Source organism: Nicotiana sylvestris, chromosome 5, assembly GCF_000393655.2.
Source record: "Nicotiana sylvestris chromosome 5, ASM39365v2, whole genome shotgun sequence".
NCBI lineage: Eukaryota > Viridiplantae > Streptophyta > Magnoliopsida > Solanales > Solanaceae > Nicotiana > Nicotiana sylvestris.
Window position 1 is genome coordinate 102,404,240 of NC_091061.1, and position 16,104 is coordinate 102,420,343.

The following is a 16,104-nucleotide window of genomic DNA, read 5'->3' on the forward strand; positions in this document are numbered from 1 at the left end:
GGAAGGTTTTTCATGAGGCGGCAAGGGAGACGTTTCGAGGTTTGGAGTGCTGATTCATTACCCGCCCGTCGACATGTTTTTCGGAGCACGAAGTAATAAAGGGACTGGATATAGATAATCATCTCCATTGTATGTACAGAGTCGACATGTGATTATCACAAGAATATAATCAAATCTCCATTGTATGTATAGAGTCAGCATGTGATTCTTACAAGTATATAATCAAACCTCCATTGCATGAATAAAGTCGACATGTCTTCCTACGGGAATAGGATCAAATCTCCAACAAGAAATGGCCAAGGCCATCAACAAAAACATGGGTTCGACCTCATTCGAACTACGACGGGATCCTAATTCAATAACAGTTCGAAGCAACATCCCAATGGCCAAGGCCATCGACAAAAACATGAGTTCGACCTCGTTCGAACTACAATGGGATCCTACTTCGACGACAGTTCGAAGTAACATCCCAATGGCCAAGGCCATCGACAAAAATATGGGTTCGACCTCGTTCAAACTATGACGGGATCCTACTTTGACGATAGTTCGAAGTAATATCCCAATGGCCAAGGCCATCGACAAAAACATGAGTTTGACCTCGTTCGAACTACGACGGGATCCTACTTCGACGACAGTTCAAAGCAACATCCCAATGGCCAAGGCCATCGACAAAAACATGAGTTCAACCTCGTTCGAACTGCGATGGGATCCTACTTCGATGACAGTTCGAAGCAACATCCCAATGGCTAAGGCCATCGAAAAAACCATGAGTTCAACCTTGTTTGAACTACGACGGGATCCTACTTCGATGACAGTTCAAAGAAACATCCCAATGGCCAAGGCCATCGACAAAAACATGAGTTCGACCTCGTTTGAACTACGACGGGTCCTACTTTGACGATAGTTAGAAGCAATATCACAATGGCCAAGGCCATCGACAAAAATATGGGTTCGACCTCGTTCAGACTATGATGGGATACTACTTTAATGGCAGTCCGAAGAAACATCCCAATGACCAAGGCTATCGACGAAAAAAAGGAATTTTTGCCCAAAATCTAAATCGACTTAACAGCTCGACAGGTATCCCGGATATCGTAAGAATTGAAATGAAGAATGAATCGACAAAATATATTTTACATTGCATCAAAATGTTATTTACACTCATCTTTACAAACGAGCTCAAGTATGCCCCCTACAAAAACCCCAAAATAAAAGCAATTACAAACAAAGACTACACATCATCCCCGGTGGGTTAAGCATCTTCGTACCACGAGTGCGAAGCAAGACAGTTCACATCATCAGAATTAATGTCATCCCCGTCAGGTGTAAGGGGGTCGTACCTGCATGCCTCACGAGCTGCACGAGCTTCGGTGTGCATGGCCTGAAGTTCCACCTCAGTTGCCCTCCCCTCGGCGTAAAAAGCCTTGTACACTTCAAGCCAGGCCTCAGCATGGACCCACAACTCATATAAATGATGAGCCACGACCGGATCGGTTGAGGCACGACCGGATCGACTGAGGCACGAGAACGTTGACTTGCATCCTCCGCCCTCAGCAAGGCCACTTGTCCATTTAACATAGACAGCTCCGCCTCCAGTTCTTTGACACGCCCTTCGAGACCCGCCACCTTGAGATTAGAGGCCTCTATCTCTTCAGTCAGCTCCGACCTACAAACACGGAGGGTATTCTCTAAAGATGCAGTTCCAGAAATAGCTCCCGCCAACTTATCAGTACCGATGCTCAGCTCGCCCTTAAGCTCTTCTACCTCCATTGCCCTCGCACTCAACTCAACAGTCAAACTGGCCACCTTTTCCTGAAAGTCGGCATTTTCGGCCATCACCCCTGCTCAACTCAAGCTCGTCATCCTTAACCTTAAGGGAAGCCTCGAGTTCTCTGTTATGGGTGACAATCTTCATGAGCTCCTCATGCCGCTCCCTCAACTCTTAGATCTTACGATCTAGTTGGTCCTCCCGCTATTTGAGCCCTTCGCGAAAGAACTGAAACTCAGGGTCCTGGTTATAAATGCTGGTCATCGCGTGATGCTTAGCACGATACTATTGATATTTGGAAGACATCTTCTCATAAAGGGTCGTCCTTTTGATCTCCCTACACTCTCGCTCAATCTCCATGACGAGGGTCTAGCACAAAAAAAGAAAAGAAAAGGGAGAAGTTAGAAACAAAATGCAGATCGACGATCACCACACAAACCCAACGACAAAAAGGGAAGGAAAGGCACCTACCCGCAAGGCCATACCAGCGACCTTCTGAGACAACTCCATGTCGCTCATCGCTCTAAGCACCTCATTTTCAGGGGCAGCACATAGAGGAGCTAAAGCAGATGCCACTTGCTCGCAGTTCAGCAGCAAGTTATAGTCCCCCGGGATGACTATGTGACGATTAGACCTTCCGTTCTGACCTCTACGTAAGTATGGCGATCTACGAACTCGTTGACATCCTCTGGGTGGACATCTGAACCTGAGTCATAACACTTAACACGACGGCCTCCGACATTGGACGATGCACCTCCCTCAGTAGAGCGTACTGAGTCGACTCCTAGGTAAACTCCTTCCATTTAGGAAAATCTACCCGATAAAATGGCGTCAGCCATAAATACAGGCACGGGCACCATCTACGACGCCCTGCTTCTATCAGCGTCCACGGCCATGCTCTTCCCAAGCTCCATCCTCCTTTTTTTTCTCGATAACGGCTCGTCCCTGTTAGAGGATTCATCCAAAGGATGTGAACCCGGTACTGAAGAAGCCTTCTCCCTCACAACCACGACTCGAGAGGGACCTTCTAATTGAATAGGTTGAGGATGACCCTCTCGAATAGATTCATTCAAAATAAGCTGCATGTACGCGGTAGCAACGGCCTGTCGAAACGCAAGGACTAGCACCCTCCACCTGGAAGCTCCTCGACCTTTCATCACGAATGGTCGTATTAATAAACAAAGTCATACGGCCAACGGAGTGGTAAGGAAAACATTTACCAGAGGGGACTTTAGGGCCATAATGCTTCACGAAGGAAGGCCAATCTCGGGTTTTCGCTGCATGAGGCAACAGACGGGCTACCCAATCCCTAATATCCACAATAGGGCAAGATGGACGTCCCAAAGCTGCAAACGGGAAGCAAACAAACTTTATAATGAATACAGATGAAGAGTAAAACGAGTGGCGACACTTAGGAGTCTCATTCCATCGCTCCGGGAACCTGGCATAGTCAGAAACAACATGTTCGGTCTTGACAAAGAAGTACTTGTGCCAAAACTTGTGACTTGCCTGGTCATCTGTCCCGACCACCAGACCTTTCGTACCACTGAGACTCAAATGCACCACGGTGCCCCTGTGGAAGCCAGGTGTGAAGAGGTGAAAAAGGTGGGGAATTGAAACGTTACACTCCGCCAATTTCGCATACTTGATTAGCGGCAGAAGTATCTTAAGCGTATACGGCAAAGGTTGTGCCAGACAAACTTGGTAGAACCAACAGAACTCTTCCGCTAAGGGGAAGAGAGGAAGAGTATAGCCAATCATGAAAGGGTACTCGTAAAAAGCACAGTACCCAGGTCTGTGGACATCTACGGAATCTCTCCCCGCCGGAACCATATCTACATGAGCGGGAATGCCATACTTCACACGAAGAGAGTCAATGTGAACTTGCTCCGTCTTAGAGAGTACGGGGTCCGGAGTAGAAGGGGGATCTTTGAGGAAGTCACTTCGAGACAAGGGGTGTCTTGGCAGTAATTCGTCCACCGTAGGAAGGTTGTCACCCTCTTCTACTGCCGCGTCTTCACCGCCCGAAGGGGTCATCATGGACGGTGGAACATCTTCAGGAATCCTTTCACGAGATTGGTGTTGCCTCGACATGCTTCTGTTAGAAGAAAGGAGGTGCTAATACCGTAGAAACAAAGGAAGAAGATGAAGTTGTGAACGAAGAATATAAGAAGAAGAAGCAGAAGATTATCAGTGTTAGCTCGGAAAGATAAGGTGGTTATCAAGAGTGGAATGGCCAACAACTTTTGAAAAAACAAACCCTTCACCTATTTATAGGGTTGGGTGGCGCCAGAATCGAAGCAGAGAGTTACAAAGTAGCGCTAAAATTGAAGCATCAAGCCATCAACTCCTGCCTCGAAAACATGCGTGATGATGACGCACGTGAAGGTGACATCATTTTCCGGAAAAGTATATTACCCGGTGTCTTGCTAAGAACGCTGAACATCCCCCATTGGATACTTCGTAATGTCTCAACGGCTCAAAATTTCTCCATAGGAACGCATGATGTCCGCTCATCGAGGACGCACCTAGTTGCGACCCCGACAAGTGGAGGGACTAACTGTATGCGTCCAAATTTGACTAACCACGACCGACGACGAGTATGACGATTGACGGAGCCTCCTTGAATTGACGTCCTGAGGGAGGCGACCCTGAGACAAACCAGAGAATGGACAACCCTTGTAATAATGCATGCCCATTAGGGGACATTGGGAATATTCCTTCGAATAATTCCTTGTAATTTATCTTTTACTGCTTAAAAGAGTCTCGCTCTTTTTATATATAGTAATAACCTTGCAGAGGGGATTCCAAATTCTAGCTACATTACTATTTATGAATAAAAAGAAATCTCGTGATCCATCTTCTCTTGATCTATCACTCTTTCTAGATATTATTATTCTCAGCTAAGATTTACCCCTTCATTTTTGATTGATTTGTTCAAAAAGATTTTAATATCTTTTGAGTCAAACAGTTATACCATTAGAATTATATAATGATTTTTGCTCCAACTAGTACTCTTATGGGAAGTGAAATATTACTAGTAAGAAGCTCACCCTACGGAGAGTGATATGGCTATGTCTGTTGCATTCTTGTGGAAGCAAGATGGTAAAATAAATTTCCACTGCAAATACATGTGTCAGTTTTAATATCCAAGAAACAATAAAACAAGAAAGAAATTGTTGTTTCCTTTTTTTTCTTTGTTTTTTTTTGTGGGGTGTGGGTGATTCATGCCGCATGAGTAATGAGTCGGCACACGAAACTTTAAGAGCCCGTTTGGACATAAGAAATTTGTTCTATTTTTTTCAAAAAAAAAATTATTTTTTTCGAAATCAACATTTGTTCATAAAATTTTTATTTTTTACTTGAAGAGGCATTTTGAAAATTTTCGAAAATTTGAAAAACTCCAAAAAACTATTTTTCAAAATTTGCACTCAAATCACTTACAAAACTTAAAAAACAATCGAAAATTATATCATATCCAAATACAACTCTAAATTTCAAATACCATTTTCACTTGAAAAAAAATTTGACCCTATTTTAGAGTTTTACAATTTTTATGTCCAAACGATCACTAAATTTGTCTAGAATGTATCTATTTATCTTTTGTCAAATATGTGGGTACACTGAATTGAAAATCATCAAAAAAATTAAGGAAGCTCCTATTTAATGTGGTTGACTCTGTTTCAATTGGTTTTTGGTTGTTTACAAAGTTGTTTTTAGTTTATTTGACCCTATCTTTTTTTTTACACATCAGAGATTTATTTTTACACGTAAGAGATCTAAAAAGGTGATTTTTTTAAATTCGAAATTATAAAGGGGCATGGTATACAAATAGCACGTTAACAGATTAAATCATTGTTGTGTTCGTTACCATTAGTTGTCCCAGTTCCATCCTCGACCGCACCTCATGCTACGGTCTTAAAGGAAGGAAAGCAAAAGAAATTGAAACATATATAAATACACTTACCCAGCTCCAAGCAAAGAAAGCAAGTTGATATGCATCCTGCAAAACCAAAAAAATGCGACAAATATATTCGAATTATCAAATTCTCAATAGTAATTTTGTCGGAACAATTTTCATCTTATATATAAACAAATGTGTACCATGCCACATATTTTTATAACTATTCTCAGCAATAGATTGTGAAATTACTCAAGTATTATTAATTCATAATTACCTGAAAGGGAACAAAGTGAATCAAGAAGAGTAAAAGAGTAGGGCGATTGAACCAAAAAAAGATCATCCCTAATCAAAACAACTCCTAATGCTCTTCCAAACCATTCAATGTCTTATTTCCTCCTACCCCCTACTATTCAGAAACATCTAGATAAAATCCAACGAGATTTTCTTTGGGGTTCCACCACTTAATCTAGAAAGATTTATTATGTCAAATGGGACACAGTCACCTTACCAAAAGAGAAAGGAGGTCTAGGAATTCATAAGTCCTCCCATAAAAACCTTTCTCTCCTAGCCAGCCTTGCATGGAGACTATTCACACAACCCTCTAAACTTTGGGGTACCATCCTGATAAGCAAATATAGTGCACGCACCAATGCAAAAAATTGTTCCTTTACCTAGCACAACATTTTTTATGGTTGGAAAATATGCTCAAAAGGTATTTCTTGGAATATTGGCAATGGCACATGTGTAGATTTATGAGATTTCATTTGGCTTCCTAACAATCAATCACTTCGTAGCATGATTTATGGGCCTTTAACTCCGCATGACACTCACAAAAAAATCAGTGAGATTTATACTAATAATAGCTGGGATCTATCCAACCTTTCCTTTGCTTTACCCCAGGAAATCACCAATCTTATACTTTCTATAAATCTCTCTCTTAATAACAACCCCACTGACTATCCTTATTTGTTTTTGACCTCTAATGGTAATTTTTTGACAAAAACAACTATATCACTTCTCCACCAGGAATGCCCTCAAACATCAACTCCTTCCTTTGAATGGATTTGGAAACTCAATACCTTAAATAAAATTAAACACTTCCTTTGACAATTCATGCACAACAGACTCCCCACAAAATCATGCCTTAATCATATTGATTTACAAATCGACCATATTTATACCCTTTGTCTTCAAGTAGAAGAGACTACCACCCATATATTTCTCCATTGCCCCTACGCAACTCTTTTCTGGAATATTGTTGGTCTTAACACTAACACCCTAATTCTTAACACTCACTGGCTCAATGCTTTAAGACAGACTTCCCACCAAATCCCAAACCTCTCCTTAACCTGGGAAGAATTCCTTCCCTTTGCTCTGTGGCTTTTATGGAATATTAGGAATAACAATATCTTCAATCGAAAAAACAACATCCTATCCAGTCACCTTGTCTATGCACGGGCCCTAGAATATAAGCACTGTGTAATCAGCCCTCCTAGTAGTGATCGCTCAACTACGCGCTGGTAACCCCCACCTACTAACCTTATTAAGCTTAATATAAACGGCTTCTTTCGCAACAAATACTCAATAGGTGGTATTGGAGGAATCTTCAGAGATGACCAAAGACAATGGATTCTTGGTTTTAGTAAGGACATTATGGGCCCTACCCCAATTGCCATTTAACTTCAAGCACTAAAACATGGAATTCAATTAGCTATGGAGAATAATTGGACAAACCTTGTGATCGAAACTGTAACGACCCAACTAGTCGTTTTGCGAAATTAAGCTCTGTTCGGCGGTGTAAGGTATGAAACAACTTCATAATATGAGTATCGACTTGCGTGCATGGTGGAATTCAATTAACGTATGGTTTAGAGTCAAATTGGAAGAAGGAATCCAGCTTTGGAAGTTTGAACGGTAAGAATTTAACCAGAGTTGGATTTTTGAGTAAATGGCCCCGGAATGAATTTTTGATGATTCCAACAACTTCGTATGGTGATTTTGGACTCAGGCGCGTGTCCGGATTCAGATTTGGAGGTCCATAGGGTAAGTTGAGGCAATTCGGTAAAAGTTGGAAAATGGAGAAGTTTGACCCACAGTTGACTTTTGATATATTGGGGTCGGAATTTATGTCCGAGAGTTGGAACAACTCTGTTAATTCATTTTATATTTGTCTGCAAAGTTTAGCGTCATTCTGGGTTGATTTGATCGGTTTCGGCTCAAGTTTTCGAAGTTGGAAGATTTGGAAGTTCATAGTTCGATTCATGGTGCGATTCGTCGTTTTGGTGTTGTTTGATATGATTTGAGACCTCGAGCGAGTCCATGTTAGGTTATATGACTTGTTTGTGTGTTTAGACGGGATCTCGGGGGCCTCGGGTGTGTCCCGGGTGGGCTACAGGTCATTTTTCCCTTGTTTTGAACTGCTGTTTCTTCTTCTGGTATTCCTCTTTCGCGATCGCGAACGGCCTCTCGCGTTCGTGATGTGTTGTTACTGGTTGCATCTTTTTCCTTCATCGTTTTCGCATAGAAATTCCTGCGATCGCGAAGGTCTGCTTTCCTCTTCTTCGCGTTCGTATTCATTTCCCCGCGTTCGCGTAAGCTCCTGCCATTGTTCATCGCGTCCGCGTCCTTTATTTTACGAAGGGTATTTCTAGACAGCTTGATTCTCTTCTCCACGATCGTGACCCAATCTCCACGATCGCGATGCATAAATCCCTGGGCAGAATAAATAGTACTCTATTCCGAGGGTTAGCCATTTTTAATATTTTTGGAAGTTCTAGAGCTCGATTATGGGCGATTCTTTATGGGTTTTTCTAGCAAAATGATTGGGTAAGTGTTCTTCTCCTAGAATAGATTATATTCGATGAATTTGTCTTCATTTTTATCATTTAATTTGTGATTTGGGTTGAGGAAAATGTGGGTTTTTAAAGAAAATTTCTAAAATGAAAGATCATGATTTGAGGGACCAAATGGTGTCGGAATTGGATAAATTTTGTATGGTTGAACTCATTTTGGAATGAGTGATCAGATTTTGTAAAATTTGACGAGTTCTGAGGTGCGGGCCCGGGGGTCGACTTTTGGGTCGATTTTTATATTTTTGTAAAGATTGAAACTTTATGATCCGGAATAGTTTCTTATGTATTTTATTTGAGCTTTGAAGTTAATTTGGTTAGATTTGAGCCGTCCGGAGGTCTTTTCACCCGATAGGTGCATTTTAGTGTATCGGTTTGTCGCCTTTGAGGTAAGTATCTTGCCTAACCTTGTGTGGGGGATTTCCCCATATGATTTGACTCTTCTATGCTAATTGTAGTCCGTGCATGCGAGGTGACGAGCGTGTGCTCAGACTTATTTGCGGGAAATTTTGCTATAGGATTCTTAGGTCCTTATGTTCATTATGTGGAAAGTAGTTCGTTATAATTGGTTTTTCCTAACTACTTAAATTGCCTCTATATGCCATATGATGTTATCAGCTTTCCTCTAATTCTACATGTTACGTTGACCCTTAATTGCCTTAATTGAAGTAATTGCCTTCCTTATTATTTTGATACTCCTTGATTGTAAGTTCCTATGTGACTTCGTGCAAATATATTACATGTCCAATTGTTGTGGTTACCGGTGTTGCTATCTCGTGCTTATTATGTCTTGTTATTGTGTTAAGGTTATCGTGTTTCTTGTTTTTTGACCCTTACTTTCTATTGTTGATTCCCTTGCCGGGATGTTATTATTTTTTATTATTGACTCCCTTGCCCGGATGTTGTTGTTTCTACTATTTGGTTGAGGAAGCGTGATAAGGTACGAAGGGTGATGTCGTGCACATGTACATTTATATTGATTGGGCTGTAGTGCGGGATACATAGAGATCCCCAACACATACATTGAGGATACCAAGAGATCCTCGGGATACTAAGAGATCCCTAGTACATATATTGAGGATACCAAGAGATCCTCGGGATACCAAGAGATCCCTAGTACATATATTGAGGATACCAAGAATTCCTCGGGATACCAAGAGATCCCTAGTACATATATTGAGGATACCAAGAGATCCTCGGGATACCAGGAGATCCCTAGTGCATATATTAAGGATACCAAGAGATCCTCGGGATACCAAGAGATCCCTAGCACACATATTTACGTTTGGGACTACGGGATGATATCCTGGGAGATCCCCTGTTAAAATCATTATGTTCTGAGCTGATGTTTTCATTTATTCTATCCATGTGCAAACATTCATAGTTACGTTCCATTCCTTATACTTACTAGTTGGTGCGAATTATGTTAGGAAACTTGCACAAGCATACACGTGGTTAATCACCTTTATCGAGTAGGATGCTCGTTGAGATTTTTGAGTGTAGACGCACCCTTGTTCATATTCGTTCCATGTGAGAATGACTCTTTGGGCATGTGAGTTGTCAGTATAATTATGAGGGGTGATGAGGGCACAAGATGCCAAGTGTTAGGGTTCAGGTATTGGGATCCACATTGTATGATTATGAGATGAGGTGTCATAGGGTGACTTATATTCGGAGGATTTTCTTTATAGTAAAGATTATACTTGAAGCATTATTTGGAAAGAAACCCTTCTGAAAAAGACTCTTATTTGAGAAGTATAATTCAAACCAATTTTTTTTACCACTTGAAAAGAGTTTGATTATTTGACTGATACTTGATGGTTAAGACTCAAAGTGAGGGCTGTCGTAGTTGCTGCGTGATGATTTGCCCTTACTGTACCTTGTGATTTCGATTTGGGTTTTATTTTTCTTTGTTCACTTTTATGAGCTTTATTATGGGTTTTTCCACTATACTTGTTATTTCCTTTCCTTATTGCATTTTTCTGTATTGTTAGAAATCGCTTAGTCTTTATACAGATATCATGTTCAGTTGTTTTCTATACTTATACTTGTTCTGCTTATTAGACCAATAGGTGTCTAGACTGTTCCTCGTCACTACTTCACCGAGGTTAGTCTTGATACTTATTGGGCACTGCTGTGGTGTGCTCATACTACACTTCTGCACATTTATTATGTAGATCCAGGTATTGTTCGTTAGTAGTGGTGTGGATTCTTGCCGAGGAAACTCAAGGTAGTCCTGCTGTTGCATTCGCAAGCTTCGGAGTCACCTTCCTATTTTATATGCACATTGTTGTACTTATTTCCATATGTTTTTGTTTAGAAGTTGTAGTGAACCTCTATAGATCTTATGACTTGTACTGCCGGGTTTTGGGAAGTTGTTCATTGTATAAAGGATTCATCTCAAAAGCATTTTAGCTGTTATGAGTTATTGTTGTTATTCTGCATTTTAGTAGGCTTACCTAGTCCTTAAGACTAGGTGCTATCACAAAACCCAACGGAGAGAAAAATTGGGTCGTGACAGGTTGGTATCAGAGCTCTAGGTTCATAGGTGCTACGAGTCATAAGCGAGTTTAGTAGAGTCTTGCGGATCGGTACGGAGACGTCTGTACTTATCTTCGAGAGGCTACGGGACTATTAGGACAATCTCACTTCTTTCATTCCTATCGTGCGAGCTTAGTGATCTTGGAGTTTGAACTTTTATCCTTCCACTCTCTCACCGATAGTGAGGACACGAGATATGGTTATCGATGACGCTGCTGCCGGAGCAGGTGTCGCCAGAGGCAGAGGCAAAGACCGACGAGGATTACTTGCCACAACTAGAGCACCCTAGAGCAGCGAATTCACGCTAGTCAGGTCGCAAGTGTCGTGGCGACATATTTTGCCGTTCTAGTTTAGCCTGTGGTAGGGCAGCAGTATCCGAGGAAGGGCAGCTTAGACTTGCAAGGTTCAAGAAAAATGTGACCCTCTTACATTCGGTGTTTGGGCTTTAGAGAGCGTACGAGGTTTATTGAGGAGTGCCATCGCACTCTCCGTACTATGGGTACTGTTGAGACGAGTGGGGTTGCTATTACTACATTCCAGCTTCAGGGAAACGGCTTATCAGAGGTGGCAGGTATATGAGTTGAGTATCCGGCCGATACAGTTTCACTTACATGGGTTCAGTTTTCAGAGATGTTTTGAGGAAGTTTGTACCTTAGTCGCTTCGGGATGCATGGCGCGCAGAGTTTTAGCAGTTGCGTCAGGGCACTATGTTAGTATTAGAGTATGCTGCTAGATTCAATGATTTGGCCAAACATGCACCCGCCTTGGTCGCTGTAGTTAGAGAGCAAGTCCGTAGATTCATTGAGGGGCTTAGGCATGATATTCGGTTCAGTATGGCTCGAAAGTTGGAGTCAGATGTTTCATTTCAGCAGGTGGTAGGGATTGCTTGCCGGCTATAGAGCATGTGGGACCGGGAGTGAAAGGACAGATGAGATTAGTAGAGAGGGTTCAGGGAGGTGAGGAGGCCTCATAAACCGGAGAAATCTGCTGGTTCTTATTTTGGGAGACAAGGTGCGACATGATAGAGGTTTCGTGGGTCATCTAGGTCAGTTTGAGCTCCAGGTGTTCATGGGTCTCAAAGTACACGTACCGCATAGTTTCCACAGCCACGTTAGTAGAGGGGTTGCTTGAGTATGGAGATACTAGCCACATGGTGAGGGATTTCCCCAGATTTGGGGTAGATGTGCCACAACAAGGTATTCATGTGAGTAGAGGATGACTAAGAGGGGGAGGCCCAACCCGCTGATATGTTTCATATAGTAGGTTTAAGGCCGCTATGCCAGGTGATGTCATTCAGGTATGCTTTCGGTTTGTTGTAAAAGAGCACCATCTGTAGTTCATTACAGTTTTGCTTATCGGGGCGAGTTCCCCTATTTGTTGCTCCACTTATGGTTGTGTTTCATGATTTGCACTCTGTTTATGTGATTACCCTGATGGGAGGTTCTATGAGTGATAGCCGTGTCTATTGTCTGTTTCTAGTCATTATCGAGAGTTATCAGACTAGTAGTAAATTCATGTTGTCCATTTCGGTAGGTTTGATGTGATTTCTAAGTATTCTTGGTTACGAGCCATGATTTTTATATTCCACCGGTGTGGGAGCCAGTACGTGTTGTAATTTTGTTGACGGAATTGATCTAGTGAGAGCTTCTAAATGGCTTGATGTGTACCCTACTTGTGATTTAGAGTGGAGGGCGGGACCCTCGTGATTTCACGTGTTTTGATGTGTGAAGACCGGACTGTGTACCGCGGTGGGAGTTATATCAATATAAGATCCTTGTGATTCTTTTATATGCTTTAATTCTTTCTTGTTAGATTGTTTTGTAGATTAGTGTTGATAGAAAATTTGTGCTTGTTCGACTTGTTTGATAGTTCCCTTATGTGTTTCCCTTTCCAAATTCATTCATTTTTGTTCTGTGCTTATTGAGTTTTAGCTTGTGGGGCGCGTGCCCGTTGGTATTAGCTGAGGTTTGGTGATTCGGGTGTTTAGTTATGTGACTTTCGTGGTTATTGTATCATCGCCAGTATGGTGGAGGTTTGAAACAAGTTCCTATTGAATATGAGGCTTATGGCCGGTGCGGGGTTTGATTTCGGGCAAGTATTGTTATCATAAATGTTATTGTGGGCCTATGTGTGATGTGTTATGTTGTGTGGTTATACCCTATGGGTGTTGGCATGAATTGAAGTAGCAGGCTGAGAATGATGCCAGGTATGGATTTAGAACCGGGTCTTTTGGAAATGGATGGGAGGTGAGAATTCTGGTTCTAAGGCTTATTGGTATTGCTTGAAAGGCTAAATTTCAATAGAGACAGTGTCGTCAGACTTATATGGATTGGGGTGACGTAGGATCACCCGCGAGTGTATGTTGGAAGTGTGCATTCAGTGACTTGAGGACTTCGAGGCAAATCTTAGCACATTCGAGGACGAACGTTGGTTTTAAGAGGGGGAGGATGTAACGACCCGACCGGTCATTTTGGGAAACTAAGCTCTATTCGGCGGCGTAAGGTCTGGAACAACTTCATAATATGAGTATCGACTTGCGTGCAAAGTGGAATTCAGTTAACGGATGGTTTAGAGTTAAATTGGAAGAAGGAATCCAGCTTTGGAAGTTTGAACGGTGAGAATTTGACCGGAGTTGGACTTTTGAGTAAACGGCCCCGGAATGAATTTTTGATGATTCCAATAGCTTCGTATGGTGATTTTGGACTTAGGCGCGCATCCAGATTCAGATTTGGAGGTCCGTAGGGTAAGTTGAGGCAATTCGGCGAAAGTTGGAAAATGGAGAAGTTTGACCCATAGTTGACTTTTGGGATATTGGGGTTGGAATGCAATTTTGAGAGTTGGAACAGCTCCGTTGTGTCATTTTGGATTTGTCTGCAAAATTTGGCGTCATTCCGGGTTGATTTGATCAGTTTTGGCTCAAGTTTTTGAAGTTGGAAGATTAGTTCGATTCATGGTGCGATTCGTCGTTTCGACATTGTTTGATGTGATTTGGAACCTCGAGCGAGTCCGTGTTAGGTTATATGACTTGTTTGTGTGTTTAGACGGGATCTCGGGGGCCTCGGGTGTGTCCCGGGTGGGCTGCGGGTCATCTTCCCCTTGTTTTGAACTGTTGTTTCTGCTTCTGGTATTCCTCTTTCCCAATCGCGAACGGCCTCTCGCATTTGCGATGTGTTGTTGCTGGTTGCCTCTTTTTCCTTCATCACGTTTGCATAGAAATTCCCGCGATCGCGAAGGTCTGCTTTCCTCTTCTTTGCATTCGTATCCATTGCCCCGGCGTTCACGTAAGCTCCTGCCATTGTTCATCGCGTTCGTGTCCTTTATTTCGCGATCGCGAAGGGTATTTCTGGACATCTTGATTCTCTTCTCCGCGATCGTGACCCAATCTCCACGATCACGATGAATAAATCCCTAGGCAGAATAAATAGTACTCTATTCCGAGGGTTAGCCATTTTTAATATTTTTGGAAGTTCTAGAGCTCGGTTTTGGGCGATTCTTTGTGGGTTTTTCAAGCAAAACGATTGGGTAAGTATTCTTCTCCTAGAATTGATTATATTCCATAAATTTGTCTTCATTTCTATCATTTAATTTGTGATTTGGGTTGAGGAAAATGTGGGTTTTTGAAGAAAATTCCTAAAATGAAATATCATGATTTGAGGGACCAAATGGTGTCGGAATTCAATAAATTTTGTATGGTTGAACTCATTTTGGAATGGGTGATCGTATTTTGTAAAATTTGACGGGTTCCAAGGTGCGGGCTCGGGGGTCGACTTTTGGGTCGATTTTTATATTTTTGTAAAGATTGAAACTTTATGATCCGGAATAGTTTCTTATGTGTTTTATTTGTGCTTTGAAGTTAATTTCGTAAGATTTGAGCCGTCCGAAGGTCTTTTCACCTGAGAGGTACATTTTAGAGTATCAGTTTGTCGCCTTTGAGGTAAGTATCCTGCCTAACCTTGTGTGGGGGATTTTCCCTTAGGATTTGAGTCTTCTATGCTATTTGTAGTCCGTGCATGCGAGGTGATGAGTGTTTTCTCAGACTTATTTGAGGGAAATTTTGCTATAGGACTCTTAGGTCCTTATGTTCATTATGTGGAAAGTAGTCCGTTGTAATTGGTTTTTCCTAACTGCTGAAATTGCCTCTATATGCCATATGATGTTATCAGCTTTCCTCTAATTCTACATGTTACGTTGACCCTTAATTGTCTTAATTGAAGTAATTGCCTTCCTTATTGTTTTGATACTCCTTGATTGTAAGTTCCTCTGTGACTTCGTGCAAATATGTTACATGTCCAATTGTTATGGTTACCGGTGTAGCTATCTCGTGCTTCTTGGTATTTCCGTGACCCTTATTTTCTATTGTTGATTCCGTTGTCGGGACGTTATTATTTCATATTGTTGATTCCCTTGCCGGGACGTTATTATCCTATTGTCGATTCCCTTGCCGGGATGTTATTATTTCTGTTGTTGATTCCCTTGCTGGGACGTTATTGTTTTCTGTGGTTGACTCCCTTGCCGGGATGTTGTTGTTTCTACTATTTGGGTGAGGAAGAGTTATAAGGCACGAAGGGTGATGCCGTGCACATGTACATTTATATTATTTGGGCTATAGTGCGAGATACAAAGAGATCCCCAGCACATACATTGAGGATACCAAGAGATCCTCGGGATACCAAAAGATCCCTAGTACATATATTGAGGATACCAAGAGATCCCTAGTACATATATTGAGGATACCAAGAGATCCCTAGTGCATATATTGAGGATACCAAGAGATCCTCGGGATACCAAGAGATCCCTGGCCCACATATTTACGTTTGGGACTACGGGACGATATCTTGGAAGATCCCCTGTTAAAATTATTATGTTCTGAGCTGATGTTTTCATTTATTCTATCCATGTGCAAACATTATGGGTGTTGTTAGTTCCATTCCTTATACTTACTAGTTGGTGCGAATTATGTTAGGACACTTGCACAAGCATATACGTGGTTAATCACCCTTATCGAGTAGGAAACTCTTTGAGATTTTTGTGTGTAGACGCAC